Source organism: Salvelinus fontinalis, chromosome 28 (genome assembly GCF_029448725.1).
Source record: "Salvelinus fontinalis isolate EN_2023a chromosome 28, ASM2944872v1, whole genome shotgun sequence".
NCBI lineage: Eukaryota > Metazoa > Chordata > Actinopteri > Salmoniformes > Salmonidae > Salvelinus > Salvelinus fontinalis.
The window spans coordinates 41,879,688-41,899,705 of NC_074692.1; the positions used below are offsets into that span (position 1 = coordinate 41,879,688).

General features: G+C 46.7%; 1 protein-coding gene across 1 annotated transcript in view; it reads right to left on the reverse strand.

Annotated features, from left to right (window-relative positions):
* LOC129826715 (serine/threonine-protein kinase NIM1-like) overlaps positions 1-19,718 on the reverse strand; it is a 47,543-nt gene extending 27,825 nt beyond the window's left edge. The window contains exons 1-2 of the mRNA XM_055887735.1: positions 19,469-19,718; positions 7,169-7,279 (exon numbers count right to left, since the gene is read on the reverse strand). The gene's annotated coding sequence lies outside the window, so the exon portion shown is untranslated. The remainder of the gene's footprint in view (positions 1-7,168; positions 7,280-19,468) is intronic.
* Positions 19,719-20,018: the final 300 nt, after the last annotated feature.

The following is a 20,018-nucleotide window of genomic DNA, read 5'->3' on the forward strand; positions in this document are numbered from 1 at the left end:
AGATGCAGAACTCCATTCCTCCATAGAGGGAATCTCGCTACCAAAACTATCAGAGACCGACCAAGAAAATCTCAACTCCCCCTCCACACCGAGGAGGTCCTGGAGGCAATTACCTCCATGCCACCTAACAAGTCCCCAGGCCCAGATGGATTCCAAAGAGAGTTCTTCAAAGCTTTTTGGCCCCAGTTTAGCCCTATTGTCATGCCAATGCTGGATGATTTTTGCTAAAACTGAGTTCTCCCAGACTCTATGTACACACCCCACATTACAGTGTTGCTCAAAAAAGACAAGGACCCTCTATCCTGCTTGTCCTTCCGGGCCATAAGCTTGTTGTATTTCAACTACAAAATAATTACCAAATTGCTTGCCAAAAGCCTAAACACTGTTCTTCCCAAAATAATAAAAGCGGACCAAACTGGATTTATTAGAGACAGGTACTCTTTTGATAACATTCACCGTCTTTTGATATTATAGATCAAGTAAACGCACGGAAGACCCCTGTCCTGCTGTCTTCACTAGATGCTGGGAAAGCGTTCGACAGGATGGCGCTAAGCTTTCTGTCCTCAGTCTTAGAGAAGTTCAATATGGGCACAAACTTTATTAAATGGTTTAAGTACCTATATTCTCATCCAAATGCAATGGTGTCTACTAACGGTCTGAACTCTGACAGATTCCCTTTGGGACGTGCACAAGACAACTATGCTCGCTGTCCCCCCTGCTCTACTTGTTAGGGGCAGAGCCTTAAGCAGATTTGAGAGGTTTCTGCAGGCGGCCTTCAGCACAAGATGTCACTCAACGCGGATGATGTCTTGCTCTACATATCCAACCCTGAGGAATCCCTTCCTCCCATTTTAGACACAATTGCTCAGATACATTTGAACAAGTCCATTGTTTGCCCTATGAATCTTCCACTCACCAGCTCTATGAAGACACTCTGTCCGTTCCAATGGAAGACACAGGGGTTTCAATACCTTGGGATTTTTGTAACATCAGATCTGAATTGGCTTTTCAAGAAAAATTCTCTCACTCCTGGATCAAATCAAGAATGATCTCCGAACCTGGATCTCCCTCCCAAATAGCTTAGTCGGAAAGAATCAATGTTATCATATGAACATCCTCCCAAGATTTAACTATTTATTTCAGATGCTCCCATGCTATCTCCCAGTTTCCTTTTTCAAAACAAACAACCAAAGTATCACCAAATTTATATGGGGCAATAAAAAACCTAGGATCAAGTTCTCCACTCTATCGAAACCTGAATCTAAGGGTGGTCTTGCCATTCCCTGCTTTCAATTGTACTACAGGTCTGCCCAAATCCGCAACATGGATCACAAACAGACAAGATTCAATGTGGTCATCAAAAAGAAAGGAGGACCAAAGCACTCTTCATATATTTAATGAACATGCCTTTATTTGTATGGCATGTTCAATGGAAATGATGTTTAAAACTCTGACGCGTTTCGGCTGCAAGATTCAAAGTAGATTCAGAACCCAATCCTGTGATTCATTGCCCCTTTGCTCAATTATATTCATTAATAACTGAAGTGGGAAACATACCCAAAACCTTTGTGATTTACAAAACCCTACTATCATGGAAGGACTGTAGGAAATACCTTGGCATTTCCTCCCAGATATGCTCTCACTCGCCTATAGTTGTAACGGCAGTCGCTCTCCTCATCCTCGGAAGAGGTGAGGAGAGAAGGATCTTCAGACCAAAACGCAGGCTTTGGGAAATAAGCCATCTTTATTTAACAACGATGATGGCAACACGAAACGAAACAAAACACTTTCAAACTACAAAACAAGAAAACGACGTCGACGAAACCTGAACATAAACTTACATAACTAAACATAAACTCACGTACAGGAAACAGACGACATCGAAACGAAACGAAACAAACAAACGCTACAGTCCAGTGTGGTACGAACAAACATACTGACACGGAAGACAATCACCCACAACGAACACTGTGACAACGCCTACCTAAATATGACTCTTAATTAGAGGAACGCCAAACACCTGCCTCTAATTAAGAGCCATACCAGGTAACCCAAAACCAACACAGAAACAGAAAACATAGAATGCCCACCCAACCTCACGTCCTGACCAACTAACACACAAAACAACTAACATAAATAGGTCAGGAACGTGACAGTACCCCCCCCACAAGGTGCGAACTCCGGACACACCAGCACAAAGTCTAGGGGAGGGTCTGGGTGGGCATCTAACCACGGTGGTGGCTCAGGCTCCGGGCGCGGTTCCCACCCCACCATAATCCATCCTAGCTTCCTCCCTCCAAGAATGTCCACCCTCTTTTTTCCCCCACAAAATCCACTCAATAATATACCCAATAAGGACAACACCGGGACAGAAAGATAAATCAAGACAGAGGGATAGATAAGAATATAGAGGTAGATAAAGATAGTGAGGGAGATCAGGATAGAGGGGCAACTCCGGACTGAAAGGCAGCTCCGGACAGAGAGACAGCTCTGGACTGATGGGCAGTTCTGAGTATCTAGCCTTTTCAGGCTGAAGGTCAGCTCATGGCTGACTGACGAATCTCGACGCTCATGGCTGGCTGACGGCTCTCGACGCTCATGGCAGGCTGACGGCTCTCGACGCTCATGGCAGGCTGACGGCTCTCGACGCTCATGGCAGGCTGACGGCTCTCGACGCTCATGGCAGGCTGACGGCTCTCGACGCTCATGGCGCTCTGACGGCTCTGGCTGCTCATGGCGCTCTGACGGCTCTGGCTGCTCATGGCGCTCTGACGGCTCTGGCTGCTCATGGCGCTCTGACGGCTCTGGCTGCTCATGGCTCTCTGACGGCTCTGGCTGCTCATGGCTCTCTGACGGCTCTGGCTGCTCATGGCTCGCTGGCGGCTCTGGCAGATCCTGTCTGGTTGGCGGCTCTGGCAGATCCTGTCTGGTTGGCGGCTCTGGCAGATCCTGTCTGGTTGGCGGCTCTGGCAGATCCTGTCTGGTTGGCGGCTCTGGCAGATCCTGTCTGGCGGGCGGCTCTAGCGGCTCCTGTCTGGCTGACGGCTCTAGCGGCTCCTGTCTGGCGGATGGCTCTGTAGGCTCATGGCAGACGGGCGGCTTTGCAGGCTCATGGCAGACGGGCGGCTTTGCAGGCTCCTGGCAGACGGATGGCTCAGACGGCGCTGGTGAGACGGATGGCTCAGATGGCGCTGGGGAGACGGATGGCTCAGATGGCGCTGGGGAGACGGATGGCTCAGATGGCGCTGGGGAGACGGATGGCTCTGGCCGGATACAGTGCACTGTAGACCTGGTGCGTGGTGCCGGAACTGGAGGCACCGTGCTAATGATAAGCACCTTCCTACTAGTGCGGGGAGCAGGGACAGGGCACACTGTATTCTCAAAGCCTACTCTATCCCTGATGCGTGGTACCGGCACTGGTGACGCCGGGCTGAGGACAAGCACATCAGGATTAGTAGGGGGAGAAGATACAGTTTGTACAGGGCTCTGGAGACGCACTGGTAGCTTAGTGCGTGGGCCCGGAACTGGAGGCACCGGGCTAGATAAACGCACTACAGGGAGAGTGCGTGGAGGAGGAACAGGGCTCAGGATACGCACTGGTAGCCTAGTGCGTAGTGTAGACACTGTAGGTACTAGGCTGGGGCGGGGAGGTGGTGCCGGAAATACCGGACCGTGGAGGCGTACTGGCACTCTTGAGCATTGAGCTTGCCCAACCTTACCTGGTTGAATACTCCCGGTTGCCCGACCAGTGCGGGGAGGTGGAATAACCCGCACCGGGCTATGTAGGCGAACCGGGGAAACCATGCGTAAGGCAGGTGCCATGTATGCCGGCCCAAGGAGACGCACTGGAGACCAGACGCGTTGAGCCGGCCTCATGACACCTGGCTCAATACCCAATCTAGCCCTACCAGTGCGGGGAGGTGGAATAACCCGCACTGGGCTATGCACTCGTACAGGAGACACCGTGCGCTCTACTGCGTAACACGGCGCCTGCCCGTACTCCCGCTCTCCACGGTAAGCCTGGGAAGTGGGCGCAGGTCTCCTACCTGCCCTTGGCCCACTACCTCCTAGCCCCCCCCCAAGAAATTTTTGGGTATTACTTACGGGCTTTTTTGGCTTCCGTGCCAGACGCGTTCCCTCATAACTCCGGTTCCTCTCTCCGGTAGCCTCCGCTCTCCTCAGTGCCTCCAGCTGTTCCCATGGGAGGCGATCTCTACCAGCTAGGATCTCCTCCCATGTGTAGACACCTTTTCCATCCAAAACATCGTCCCATGTCCATTGCTCCTTTCTCTCCTGTCCCTTACTCCGTTTAATTTTCCCTTGCCGCTTGGTCTTAGCGTGGTGGGTGATTCTGTAACGGCAGTCGCTCTCCTCATCCTCGGAAGAGGTGAGGAGAGAAGGATCTTCAGACCAAAACGCAGGCTTTGGGAAATAAGCCATCTTTATTTAACAACGATGATGGCAACACGAAACGAAACACTTTCAAATTTACAAAACAAGAAAACGACGTCGACGAAACCTGAACATAAACTTACATAACTAAACATAATCTCACGTACAGGAAACAGACGACATCGAAACGAAACGAAACAAACAAACGCTACAGTCCAGTGTGGTACGAACAAACATACTGACACGGAAGACAATCACCCACAACGAACACTGTGACAACGCCTACCTAAATATGACTCTTAATTAGAGGAACGCCAAACACCTGCCTCTAATTAAGAGCCATACCAGGTAACCCAAAACCAACACAGAAACAGAAAACATAGAATGCCCACCCAACCTCACGTCCTGACCAACTAACACACAAAACAACTAACATAAATAGGTCAGGAACGTGACAATAGTATGCAACCCAGACTTGCCAAAAGCCCTGAGTGATGCCAACTTTCATCTTTGGCATCCTCTAGGGATCAGGACCTTTTCAGACCTGTTACATCAGAACACAACTACACTGAAATACTCTCAAGAGCTCTGCAGTGAATTCAATGTGCCAAGATACATTTTTTTATATATATCTTCAAATTAGACACATCATTTCCTCATTCACTTCCAAGGGGAGGTTTAGAGCTCAGCTGAATGAAGTTGAGACCCTTCTTGCTACAGCACAATCCATCAAAGGCAAATTCTCATATATCTACAGACTCCTTTCTGAGAATGTGGGCTACTCCTTTACTCCTTTGAAAGTAATCTGGGAAAAGGACCTTTGTCAGTGATGAGCTATGGGTGGATGTTTGCGACAGGGTATACTGCTCCTCTACTAATATAAAAATGAAAAATTATAATTACACATTTTTGTACAAATTTTATCATACCCCAGTGAGATTCCATAGAATGAATACAGACATTTATCCTGACTGTAAAAGATGTACCTCTGAAAGTGGAACCTACATGCATGTATTTTGGAGTTGTAGAGAGATTAACAGATTTTGGCAATCTATACATACTGCTGCACAGAAAATACTAGATGTACAGTTTGATATGACCCTGTGTATCTATCTTCATAATGCCCAGCAGGACTTTGTTCTTGATCCTGACAGAGAACATTTGTTTATGACTATCACATATTTCTAATTCCTCTCCTACATTTAAAATGTGGATTGAACAGATTGTTGACTTTATTCCATCTGAAAAGCTCATTTATGACCTCCACAACAGACATCCCAGGTTTGATAGACTCTGGTCTCCACTACTCAACTATATTTCAAATTGGACAGAGTGAATGGGGTGACTAAGGAAATATGTGTGTATATACATGTTGTGTATGGCGCTGTAAAACTAATTATTTGCTCGTTGTCTCAGCTAAAGCTGGACATAGCTAACATGATCACAGATAGTGCTGCAAGTTTGTTTGTTTGTTTTTTATTTAATTATATTATTTATGTCTGCCACCTCTGGGAATGTGGAATGTGTTTTGTTTGTTGATTGAAAAAGAAGAAAACAAAATCAAACTTTAAATTGAAAATGAAAAGTAATTTTGAGGTTTGCCTGGGTATTCAAGATGGAAGGGAGTTCAATGTGATCATGGACCTGTATAATATTGTTCGTTGCCGTGAATTTGGACTTTGAAGAAACCCCTGGTGGCATGTCTGGTGGGGTATGTATGGGTGTCTGAGCTGTTTTTATTTATTTATTTATTTTACCGTTATTTTACCAGGTAAGTTGACTGAGAACACGTTCTCATTTGCAGCAACGACCTGGGGAATAGTTACAGGGGAGAGGAGGGGGATGAATGAGCCAATTGTAAACTGGGGATTATTAGGTGACCATGATGGTTTGAGGGTCAGATTGGGAATTTAGCCAGGACACCGGGGTTAACACCCCTACTCTTACGATAAGTGCCATGGGATCTTTAATGACCTCAGAGAGTCAGGACACCCGTTTAACGTCCCATCCGAAAGACGGCACCCTACACAGGGCAGTGTCCCCAATCACTGCCCTGGGGCATTGGGATATTTTTTAGACCAGAGGAAAGAGTGCCTCCTACTGGCCCTCCAACACCACTTCCAGCAGCATCTGGTCTCCCATCCAGGGACTGACCAGGACCAACCCTGCTTAGCTTCAGAAGCAAGCCAGCAGTGGTAGGCAGGGTGGTATGCTGCTGTAAGTTGTTTGATTATGCAGACAGTCTCATAAAAAATATAAGAGAAGCAGTTTATCTCTTGTCAACCCTCAACCAGGAAATACTGGCCTGCATGTTGTTGATGTTAGTTCTGTATGTGCAGTTAAGGTCAAGGCGTGCTGCTCTGTGTTGAGCCAGGTGCAGCTTTGCTAGGTTTTTATTTGCTGCACTTGACCATATTACCAGACAGTAATCAAGATGGGACAAGACCAGAGCCTGAACAACAAAAACGCAGAACATCTTTTTATAACAGACATTGGCTACCCCTCCCCATCTTCACAACAACTTTGTTGACTGGACCATGATAATTAACCATCTACTGTTATGTAGAGAGATGGAGAAAGAGAGAGAAAGAGAAAGAGAAAGAGAAAGAGAGAGAGAGAGAGAGAGAGAGAGAGAGAGAGAGAGAGAGAGAGCAGAGCAGAGCACTGTCTAGCTAAATGATGCTACCTTTTTTATGATACTAACTACATCGGATGAAATCAACACGGCAATAGTTATTCACAAGCCATGTGGAGAGGAGGCTACATGTCAACTCACCAGTCCTATAGCAGCAGACAGTGGCTAAGGATCCTTTAAGGTGGTTAGTGGTGGAGAACTGGTCCAACCTCTGCTGATCAGGCTCTTATAATCACATCCTCTTCCTTTATTCTGCAATAACAATGATGATAACCATAACATAAGAATCGATACAGAGCACGTAACACAGATCTGAAGTGCACTGCACTCTACCTACATGTAGGCTACCAGTTGTATGAGAGGATGTCATTTACTTGAGAGGGACACTGGTACTGCAGCTCACAACGCCAGGTAGCTATGGGGAAATGCTCTTTATGAAAGGGATCCTCCTCTTCCTCTGGGTAAAACTCTTCTCCCTCACTTTCTCTTTCTTTTTATCTCTCTCTCTCTCTGAGTTCTCTCTCTCGCTCCCTCTCTCTGCATTCTCTCTCTTCGTCTGCCTGTGTATGTCCGTAATTTTCACTGTCAATTTATCTCTTTCACACACACACACACACGCACGCACACACACTAACAGACACACACGCACACACACAGCACTCTGGCCACACAAAGCTCCCCTGTGTGTTAATTGAGACGGAAAGTAGTGGAGAATAAAGAGCTGAGCGGTGAAAGGACAGGGACAACAGGGGCTGTGGGCCTTAGGAACAGACAGACAGGCCTCTCTGGAATCTGTTGGACAAACATTTCACATTTCCAGAAAGGACTGACCCCAATCCCCCTACTGCTATAACCCCTTCTCTTGGGGTTATACACACATACAATATTCTAATCCCCACCCCTTTGCTCTGAGTCACAGAGTCCCGGCCAAAGCAACATTATATGGGCATTTCTACAGGCCTCGTGTACCTCACAATCAGTGCTGTTTTTACTGTTTGTCAACAGAACAGACCATCCATAGGCTATGTAAATGTGACCAAGTAAAGACAAATAGCATATACCTGGTATACATATTCAGAAACTAGAGTATTATTAATTTTATTATACTGGTACTGCCAGGCTTGAAGTAAGTCTCAGAAAGTATCCACAAAATAATAAGGTCAATTCCATCTGAATCAGGACTGTAAAATAAAGCATTACTGACAAATTAACGTAGAGATATTTTTTAATTTTTAATTTTATTTCACCTTTATTTAACCAGGTAGGCTAGTTGAGAACAAGTTCTCATTTGCAACTGCGACCTGGCCAAGATAAAGCATAGCAGTGTGAACAGACAACAACACAGAGTTACACATGGAGTAAACAATAAACAAGTCAATAACATGGTAGAAAAAAGAGAATCTATATACAATGTGTGCAAAAGGCATGAGGTAGGCAATAAATTGAATAATTACAATTTAGCAGATTAACACTGGAGTGATAAATCATCAGATGATCATGTGCAAGAAGAGATACTGGTGTGCAAAAGAGCAGAAAAGTAAATAAATAAAAGCAGTATGGGGGGTGGGGTAGGTAAATTGGGTGGGTAGTTTACAGATGGACTATGTACAGCTGCAGCGATCGGTTAGCTGCTCGGATAGCAGATTTTTGAAGTTGTTGAGGGAGATAAGTCTCCAACTTCAGAGATTTTTGCAATTCGTTCCAGTCGCAGGCAGCAGAGAACTGGAAGGAAAGGCGTCCAAATGAGGTTTTGGCTTTAGGGATGATCAGTGAGATACACCTGCTGGAGCGCGTGCTACGGGTGGGTGTAGCCATCGTGACCAGTGAACTGAGATAAGGCGGCACTTTACCTAGCATAGCCTTGTAGATGACCTGGAGCCAGTGGGTCTGACGACGAACATGTAGCGAGGGCCAGCCGACTAGGGCATACAGGTCGCAGTGGTGGGTCGTATAAGGTGCTTTAGTAACAAAACGGATGGCACTGTGATAAACTGCATCCAGTTTGCTGAGTAGAGTATTGGAAGCTATTTTGTAGATGACGTCGCCGAAGTCGAGGATCGGTAGGATAGTCAGTTTTACTAGGGTAAGTTTGGCGGCGTGAGTGAAGGAGGCTTTGTTGCGGAATAGAAAGCCGATTCTAGATTTCATTTTGGATTGGAGATGTTTGATATGAGTCTGGAAGGAGAGTTTGCAGTCTAGCCAGACACCTAGGTACTTATAGATGTCCACATATTCTAGGTCGGAACCGTCCAGGGTGGTGATGCTAGTCGGGCGTGCGGGTGCAGGCAGCGAACGGTTGAAAGCATGCATTTGGTTTTACTAGCGTTTAAGAGCAGTTGGAGGCCACGGAAGGAGTGTTGTATGGCATTGAAGCTCGTTTGGAGGTTAGATAGCACAGTGTCCAAGGAAGGGCCGGAAGTATACAGAATGGTGTCGTCTGCGTAGAGGTGGATCAGGGAATCGCCCGCAGCAAGAGCAATATCATTGATGTATACAGAGAAAAGAGTCGGCCCGAGAATTGAACCCTGTGGTACCCCCACAGAGGCTGCCAGAGGACCGGACAACATGCCCTCCGATTTAACACACTGAACTCTGTCTGCAAAGTAGTTGGTGAACCAGGCAAGGCAGTCATTAGAAAAACCGAGGCTACTGAGTCTGCCGATAAGAATATGGTGATTGACAGAGTCGAAAGCCTTGGCCAGGTCGATGAAGACGGCTGCACAGTAATGTCTTTTATCGATGGCGGTTATGACATCGTTTAGTACCTTGAGCGTGGCTGAGGTGCACCCGTGACCGGCTCGGAAACCGGATTGCACAGCGAAGGTACGGTGGGATTCGAGATGGTCAGTGATCTGTTTGTTGACTTGGCTTTTGAAGACCTTAGATAGGCAGGGCAGGATGGATATAGGTCTGTAACAGTTTGGGTCCAGGGTGTCTCCCCCTTTGAAGAGGGGGATGACCGCGGCAGCTTTCCAATCCTTGGGGATCTCAGATGATACGAAGGAGAGGTTGAACAGGCTGGTAATAGGGGGTGCGACAATGGCGGCGGACAGTTTCAGAAATAGGGGGTCCAGATTGTCAAGCCCAGCTGATTTGTATGGGTCCAGGTTTTTCAGCTCTTTCAGAACATCTGCTATCTGGATATGGGTAAAGGAGAAGTTGGGGAGGCTTGGGCGAGTAGCAGCGGGGGGGGGGGGGGGGGGGGGGCGGGGCTGTTGGCCAAGGTTGGAGTCGCCAGGAGGAAGGCATGGCCGGCCATTGAGAAATGTTTGTTGAAGTTTTCGATTATCACGGACTTATCAGTGGTGACCGTGTTACCTAGCCTCAGTGCAGTGGGCAGCTGGGAGGAGGTGCTCTTGTTTTCCATGGACTTTACAGTATCCCAGAACTTTTTGGAGTTAGAGCTACAGGATGCAAATTTCTGCTTGAAAAAGCTGGCCTTTGCTTTCCTGACTGACTGCGTGTATTGGTTCCTGACTTCCCTGAACAGTTGCACATGTGCTAAAGCGGTGAGTAAGGCAAACTTAGGGAGGAGGCTTCTGATGTTGACATGCATGAGGCCAAGGCTTTTTCAATCACAGAAGTCAACAAATGAGGGTGACTGGGGACATGCAGGGCCTGGGTTTCCCCCACATCACCCGAGGAACAGAGGAGTAGTAGGATGAGGGTGCGGCTAAAGGCTATCAAAACTGGTCGCCTAGAGCGTTGGGGACAAGGAATAAAAGGAGCAGATTTATGGGCGTGGTAGAATAGATTCTGGGCATAATGTGCAGACCAGGGTATGGTGGGGCACGGGTACAGCGGAGGCAAGCCCAGGCACTGGGTGATGATAAGAGAGGTTGTATCTCTGGACATGCTGGTCTCAATGGGTGAGGTCACCGCATGTGTGGGGGGTGGGACAAAGGATGTATCAAAGGTACGGAGAGTGGAACTACGGGGTCCATTGCAAACCAAAACAATGATAACTAGCCTGAACAACAGTATGCAAGGCATATTGATATTTGAGAGAGACATACAATAAGGCATAAAGTGATTGCAGGTCTTGATTGGGAGAGCTAGCTAAAACAACAGGTGAGATAACAGCAGCTAGTCAGCTAACACAGCAACAGCAGGTAAAAATGGCGGCGACTAGGCAGAGAGGGTCGGATTAACTACACACAGATCCTGAGTTAAAGCACAGAGCCGACAGATAAAACACAAATAAACAGAATGGAGTACCGTGAATTAATGGACAGTCAAGCAGGCATCAGCTATGTAGCCAAGTGATCATAGTGTCCAGGGGGCAGCCGTAGATGGAGCAGGGAGGCCTCCACTAAGCTAGTACGCGGCGTTTTAAAGTTAGTAGCCCGGGGGGTGGTCTGCTCAGACGGAGGGGGTCTGCTCAGACGGAGGCCGGTTGAGGGCACAGCGGATGGGGTATTCGTCTGCAGACCAGACGTGGTCGTGTCGACAGAGAATCCAAGCCGGATGGCGATGGCGAAAGAGAGGTTGTGAATTGTAGAATTGTGTTTGCTAACTGGTGTTAGCTTCGTGGCAGTGGCGCTAGCTGCGCTAGCTGCAAGCTAGCTGTGAGGATCAGAAGTAGTGGCTCGGGGATTACGGCAGGAATACGGCGTTGTTGTCGAGATACAGTCCGATGCTGGTAAATTGTTGAGTAATTCTGCTCTTCGTGCGGTGACGTTGTTAAACCTGTCGTGGATTAGTAGGATTCCAAGTTGCTCCAGGTAGCTAGTAGGCCGGTGTTTCCAGAATGGGCCTTCAGCGGACGTCACGCCTGAGGGGCCTGTTGGAATCCTCGGGCAGATTATGTCAGTATTCCAGTCGTAGAGGATCTGTTAGGGCTGTCGCTCTCCTCATCCTCGGACGAGGAGAGGAGAGAAGGATCATCAGACCAAAATGCAGCATTAGGGAAATAAGTCATCTTTTATTTAACACGACGATGGCAACACGAAAAAACAAAACACTTTCAAAAATACAAAACAAGAAAACGACGTAGACGAAAAAAACCTGAACATGAACTTACTTAACTAAAACGTAAAACTCACGGACAGGAACAGACTACATCGAAACGAAACACCGAACAGTCCCGTATGGTGCAAGACATAACACAGATACGGAAGACAATCACCCACAAACAAACAGTGAGAACACCCTACCTAAATATGACTCTTAATTAGAGGAGAACGCAAAACACCTGCCTCTAATTAAGAGCCTTACCAGGCAACCAAAACCAACATAGAAACAGATAACATAGACTGCCCACCCAAAACACATGCCCTGACCATAAACACATACAAAAACAACATAAAACAGGTCAGGACCGTTACAGAACCCCCCCCCCTCAAGGTGTGAACGCCGGGCGCACCAGCACAAAGTCCAGGGGAGGGTCTGGGTGGGCAGTTGACCACGGTGGTGGCTCCGGCTCTGGACGCTGTCCCCACACCACCATAGTCACTCCCCGCTTCTGTCTTCCCCTCCCAATGACCACCCTAAAACTAACATCCCCTAAATGAACGGCCAGCACCGGGAGAAGGGGTAGCACCGGGACAAGGGGCAGCACCGTGACAAGGGGCAGGTCCCGGCTGAGATACTCTGGCAGATCCCGGCTGAGATACTCTGGCAGGTCCCGGCTGGGGGACTCTGGCAGGTCCCGGCTGGGGGACTCTGGCAGGTCCCGGCTGGGGGACTCTGGCAGGTCCCGGCTGGGGGACTCTGGCAGGTCCCGGCTGGGGGACTCTGGCAGGTCCCGGCTGGGGGACTCTGGCAGGTCCCGGCTGGGGGACTCTGGCAGGTCCCGGCTGGGGGACTCTGGCAGGTCCCGGCTGGACGGACTCTGGCAGGTCCCGGCTGGACGGACTCTGGCAGGTCCCGGCTGGACGGCTCTGGCAGGTCCCGGCTGGACGGCTCTGGCAGGTCCCGGCTGGACGGCTCTGGCAGGTCCCGGCTGGACGGCTCTGACAGGCCCCGGCTGGACGGCTCTGGCAGGCCCCGGCTGGACGGCTCTGGCAGGCCCCGGCTGGACGGCTCTGGCAGGCCCCGGCTGGACGGCTCTGGCAGGTCCCGGCTGGACGGCTCTGGCAGGTCCCGGCAGGACGGCTCTGGCAGGTCATGGCTGGACGGCTCTGGCAGGTCATGGCAGGACGGCTCTGGCTGGTCATGGCAGGACGGCTCTGGCTGGTCATGGCAGGACGGCTCTGGCTGGTCATGGCAGGACGGCTCTGTAGGGAGGAGAAGGAGAGACAGCCTGGTGCGTGGTCTAGGCACTGGCTGCGCTGGAGAGGAGGAAACAGCTGGAGAGAGAACCCGGAGAGACAGCCTGGTACGGGGGGCTGCCACCGGAGGACTGGTACATGGAGGTGGCACCGGGTCTACCGGACCGTGAAGGAGGACACGTGCTCTTGAGCACCGAGCCTCCCCAACCCTACCAGTTTGAATGGTCCCCGTAGCCCTGCCAGTGCGGCGAGGTGGAATAGCCCGCACTGGGCTATGCAGGCGAACCGGGGACACCACCTGTAAGGCTGGTGCCATGTACGCCGGCCCGAGGAGACGTACTGGAGGCCAGATACGTTGGGCCGGCTTCATGACATCCGGCTCGATGCCCAACTTAGCCCTCCCAGTGCGGCAAGGTGGAATAGCCCGCACTGGGTTAAGCACGCGTACTGGGGACACCGTGCGCTTTACCGCATAACACGGTGTCTTACCAGTACGACGCCTTCTACCTCCACGGTAAGCACGGGGAGTTGGCTCGGGTATCCTACCCGGCTTTGCCACACTCCTCGTGTGCCCCCCCCCCCCAATAAATTTTTGGGTCTGACTCACGGGCTCCCAACCGCGTCGCCGCGCTGCCTCCTCATACCAGCGCCTCTCAGCCTTCGCTGCTTCCAACTCCTCCTTGGGACGGCGATATTCCCCTGGCTGAGCCCAAGGTCCTCTACCGTCCAGGATCTCCTCCCAAGTCCAGGAGTCCTTGTTGCTCTGTTGAGCATTCCCTTGCCGCTTGGTCCTCGTTTGGTGGGTGATTCTGTTAGGGCTGTCGCTCTCCTCATCCTCGGACGAGGAGAGGAGAGAAGGATCATCAGACCAAAATGCAGCATTAGGGAAATAAGCCATCTTTTATTTAACACGACGATGGCAACACAAAAAAACAAAACACTTTCAAAAATACAAAACAAGAAAACGACGTAGACGAAAAAAACCTGAACATGAACTTACTTAACTAAAACGTGAAACTCACGGACAGGAACAGACTACATCGAAACGAAACGAACAACCGAACAGTCCCGTATGGTGCAAGACATAACACAGATACGGAAGACAATCACCCACAAACAAACAGTGAGAACACCCTACCTAAATATGACTCTTAATTAGAGGAGAACGCAAAACACCTGCCTCTAATTAAGAGCCTTACCAGGCAACCAAAACCAACATAGAAACAGATAACATAGACTGCCCACCCAAAACACATGCCCTGACCATAAACACATACAAAAACAACATAAAACAGGTCAGGACCGTTACAGGATCGGTGGGGTTCCGTGCCCCGTACCGGCAGTAGTAGGGGTCCGGATGTTGTAACCCAGGAGTGGGCTTCGGTGGTAGCCCAGGAGCCCTAGACAGGCTAGCTTCAAGCTAATTGGTGCTTGCTCTGGGATGGAAACGCTAGCCAGGAGTAGACTAGACAGACACAAGTGGTCCTCCACACTATCAGAATGACCATATCTCTGTGAACATTCCAGATAAAGAACAGAGGATGTAAACAACAACCCAGCAGACTTGATTAGAACAACCATATGAAATACCTTCAGAGGTTAGAGGAGTTAGGATCAGTTAGGATTTTTGATCAGTTAGGATCAGAAAGACATGGACTGTAAAGGTTGTCGTAGTCGTTCTCCTCCTCAGACGAGGAGGAGCATGGATTGGACCAAGATGCGGAGTAGTAGGTATTCATGCTTTAATGAACAAACAACAAACACTACAAATTACGAAACTCTACAAACGTGACTAACCTGAAAACAGTCCTGTGTGGCCCAAACACTGACACAGGAAACAAACACCCACAAAACACCAGTGAAACCCTGGCTGCCTTAGTATGACTCTCAATCAGGGACAAACGATACACACCTGTCTCTGATTGAGAATCATACCAGGCCAAACACAAAAATCCCAACATAGAAAAACAAACCTAGACCAACCCACCCAACTCACGCCCTGACCAACTAAAACAAATACGTAACAAAGGAAAACAGGTCAGGAACGTGACATGGACACTCTTACTGACAGTTGTGGTTGCTTTGCGTGATGTATTTTTGTCTCTACCTTCTTGCCCTTTGTGCTGTTGTCTGTGCCCAATAATGTCTGTACCATGTTTTGTGCTGCTACCATGTTGTGTTGCTACCATGTTGTTGTCATGTTGTGTTGCTACCATGCTGTGTTGTCATGTGTTGCTGCCTTGCTATGTTGTTGTCTTAGGTCTCTCTTTATGTAGTGGTGTGTTGTCTCTCTAGTCGTGATGTGTGTTTTGTCCTATATTTATATATTATTTTTATTTTTAAACCCAGTCCCCGTCGCCGCAGGATGGGGTGTAGAGCTGATCAGAATACGAATTGAACTTGAATCAAATCAAATCAAAACCTGACTTGCCTAGTTAAATAAAGGTTAAATAAAAAACTTTAATAAAATCTCATTTTATTTGTCACGCACTGAATACAAGTGTAGACCTTACAGGGAAATGGTTACTTACAAGCCCTTAACCAACAATGCGATAGGTTTGATAAAATCACCTCTGAAGATGAAATGTGTACTTACATTCTGAAATCTTGCTCTGATTTATAATCCAAAGATTCCCAGAGATAACATGAAGTGTCGTTTTGTTAGATAAAATCATTTTTCATATCCTAAAAAGGTCCATATAGCACGTGTGATCGATTTTGTATTTCCACTCGTTCAATTTGCGAAGAAAGGAATCTGTGAAAATCTCACCCTAAACGTTATTTGAACGAGTCAAATCACATCCGTATGTATTCCTCAGAGATCCTAGAAGGAAACAAGACTTCACTATTTCATTAGGTTTGTAGTATATCCTATAAGACAACATATTTGGTCAGAGAGCGACGCCTTCATGGCACGCCGATGACGCGGGAAGCCATCCTTTGAAGGACTGTATCTTTGTCAAATAAGCACTAATTGGGGTCAAACGAAGCTAACTAGATAGCCAATGAGCTGGGCTTTACAGGAGTATCCGGAAACCCTGTCTCAAAATGTAGGCGCAAACCTTTTGCGACAGTATGCCTTTTCCTTTTGGACACAACGTATACGAATATTCAGAGTTATGAAGTTATGAAAACTGGGTTTTTTGCAAATGTTGAACTTATAATATAGCTACTAATACTTGGAAAATTCAAAGTCCAAGTATACGGATTTGACGATATTCTTGCAGAAAAATGTAATATGAATGCGAATGTCTCATTCACGATATGCCCAAATGTACCTGGGGACTTGACACTAAACGTCTTGCTGTTCAGTCATTTTTTATGTTATCTAACACTTTGCACATACACTTCTGTCATCTTGTGGACACTATCGGAATTACAACCAGAGTGATGGCTATAAATATGACCTTTCTCTTGCATTTCAAAGATGGTGGTAGAAAAAGACAGGTTGGTTTTTTCTTTGTATTTTCTTCTACCAGATCTATTGTGTTATAGTCTCCTACATTCATTTCACATTTCCACAAACTTCAAAGTGTTTCCTTTCAAATGGTACCAAGAACATGCATATCCTTGCTTCAGGGCCTGAGCTACAGGCAGTTAGATTTGGGTATGTCATTTAGGCAAGAATCAGAAAAAAAGGGGGCTATCCCTAAGAAGACTTTTGGAACAGCAGGGACTGCGAAGACACACACACAGGCACAGACACACATAGCTAATTTTCCCCCAACATCGGACACCCCTAACTTCAGACACTCTCTAGCGGTTAGAGGATTAAATCACCTCGAGTTCAACATTTAAATGGACTAGCAAGCTGACCATCAATTTTTATTGCAAAATTAGGTTTTGAGAGTTTTCAAAAAAGTTATATATCTACACATTTTGTGGGACACGCTCTATATTGTAATATTCGACTGTGCGACAGACCACACATCATTTAATATCCAACTTTTTACCTCTGAAATATACGATTTCATTCAAGTGTTTTTTATTTTTTACCAGAAGACGAGCCAACTAGTCAACTATCTAGTAAACACTTCGGATACGAGGTTGGTGCCTCTTTTTTAACATAATTAAACAGATATATCTTGTAATTGAACAAAATAGTAAGGTGGCCAATAACTGGGGACCATATGCCGATAATACGGGACTTATGCTTTTTGCTAAACCACTTATCAAAAAGCTGATAGTAGTAGTATTTCCACTGAAATGTCAAACATGCTAATTATGAACCCATTAGCTAACATTTTAACGACACCAATAATCACAAAACATTGATGGCTTGATCACAAGATAACACTGTTGAAGGTAATATATTTCTTAAACAAATCAAATCAAATTGTAGTTGTCACATGCGCCGAATACAACAGGTATAGATAGACCTTACAGTGAAATGCTTATTTACAAGCCCTTAATCAACAATGTAGTTGAATATGCCGAATATGCCGATAATACGGGGTGCAGCGCTACACATGATAAGACACTCACTATTCACACACATATACATAAATGTTGTATTGTAAATATGTGATAGTGGAGTAGTGGCCTAAAGGAACATTCTAATTCTATTGGGTAAAGTTTTATGAATTGTAATGTCATGTAATATTTGAAGATGTATATAACTGCCTTAATGTTGCAAGAGAAGCTGCTAAAAGAAATCCTTAATAAATACAAATACAAATCTTCTTTCAGTGTTTCCCAAATATACATTTAGTAGCTTAACTCTGCTACCACTGCTGGAAAGAAACTCCTAGGGGAAACACTGGTTTTGTGCCCTGTTCGTGATGGAAGAGACAGAAGAATTGAGACATCAAGTCTGTTATTCTGGCCTACATGTGTACACACACACACACACACACACACACACACACACACACACACACACACACACACACACACACACACACACACACACACACACACACACACACACACATATATATCCCCAGGGCGCCGAATAAGTTACCATGACGCTGTACACATGGAGAGAGGTGTTTTCACACCGCTGTAATTACTCCGGGGAGCACACACACGCCAAATAAAATCACTTGGACGAAATATCACTAGTGACACATTCATTGTACCAAGTAAGTCGATTAATAAGTATCCTATCCATGATGCATCATCAAAGCATAAGTGGTAGGTAGTGAATTCCAGCCAGGGCAATGAAAACAGATTAAAGAAGATGATATTCTACATTACATTTAGCATACACATGTTCTATTCAACTCTATGGTCTCTACCTCATCATGAATCTCGTTGGGGCATCTTATTGAATAAATGCAATGATCTACAAAATAGAAAAAAAGAAAAAGGATTAAGAAGTTATAAAGTGCCTTGATTTCATAGTGCTTTGCGTATGGATAAAAGATGAATCCAGGACGAAGCCGACGTTTGGCCCATTACGTTCTTTGAACAGTGACAAGAGCCATTTCCGCTGCATTGTGTCTCCTCTATTATCTAATCTGAACACTTCAAAGCAGCTTTTATCCAAGACATGTCAGAGAAATGTTTAATGTGCTACGACTGATGAAGCATCAAAGGCAAAGGAAACAGCCGACAGTTTTCCTAACAGACACACAACAGTACACGCAGTCTGCTGGACCATTTCCCTCTACGTCACACAACAGTATAGGCTACCTACGTTTTAGTGTTTATAGTAGTCCTATTCACCGCAGTGGTTATGTATTTATAATGGGGTGATTCAGAAGCATCTTTTTAACCCCCAGACCTAACAACTAAGCTTTAGCTCAGGATGAAGAAGGCATTCTTAGATTTCTCAGACAACCCATGTTTGATACCAGGGCAGTTACACATTTTTGCTCACAAATCAGGTATAAAGACCACACAAATAATTTACCCCATCCTCATTCCTGATTCCACATTAGGTAGGTTTGAATCAAATATTCCCTTCATCATATTTTACACACACAGTCTCCCTCCACATTAGAGCATCAGTCTAATCAGTAATGCTCAGTTAATCTTCGTTATCTAAGGCACAGTGTGCCTCAAGTCAACGCTATTACATAGGCCTAACTTCTGGCTTTTGGTAAATTCCCAGTAGTATATAGGCAACCAACCAGCCAGAAGCGGTGTCATCTAGACATAAGCATCGTGAGAATGCATTCCCCAGAATATTGCTATTCAATTTACGTAGGCTACATAAACCCGTTGGACAACCTGTCATCTATGCACTTGCATAAAACACAACGAAACACCCATACCCCCTTACCTTTCTGACTGGACTACATGCAGACGGCGATTCAACGAGCGTATGGGCAAAATCGCCGAAATTATTAATTCCGGAGGACACCTCTTTTCCCCTGTAGCGTTGTCACAGATGACTATTGCCACTTCGCTTCCCCACCAGCCAGCTCGCAACATAGGAATCCCAATGAGTGACAGTTTCTGTTAAGAATTTAGGTACGGCATGGGGTGTTACCTGTGCTCTCTTTAACCAATGGGAACTGTGCATAAAACACGATCGAGGAACATGAGTTGTCACTTGTTACCACAGCCACAAAGTCAAAATGGTCTAAATCCCAACAATTCATGAAAACAAAATTCATGAAATTCATGTAAATGTGCTTTTTTGGTCTTAATTAAAGGTTAGGGTTATGAATAAGGTTAGCAGTGCGGTTAATGTTAGGGTTAAGGTTAGGGTTAGGTTTAAAATCTGATTTCAAGAAAATAAATTGTTGAAATAGGCGGGGTTTAGGCATTTGTGGTTGCAGTAACAAGTGATGACCAGGAAGCTGGCTGGAATGCAAGCTCATGGATAA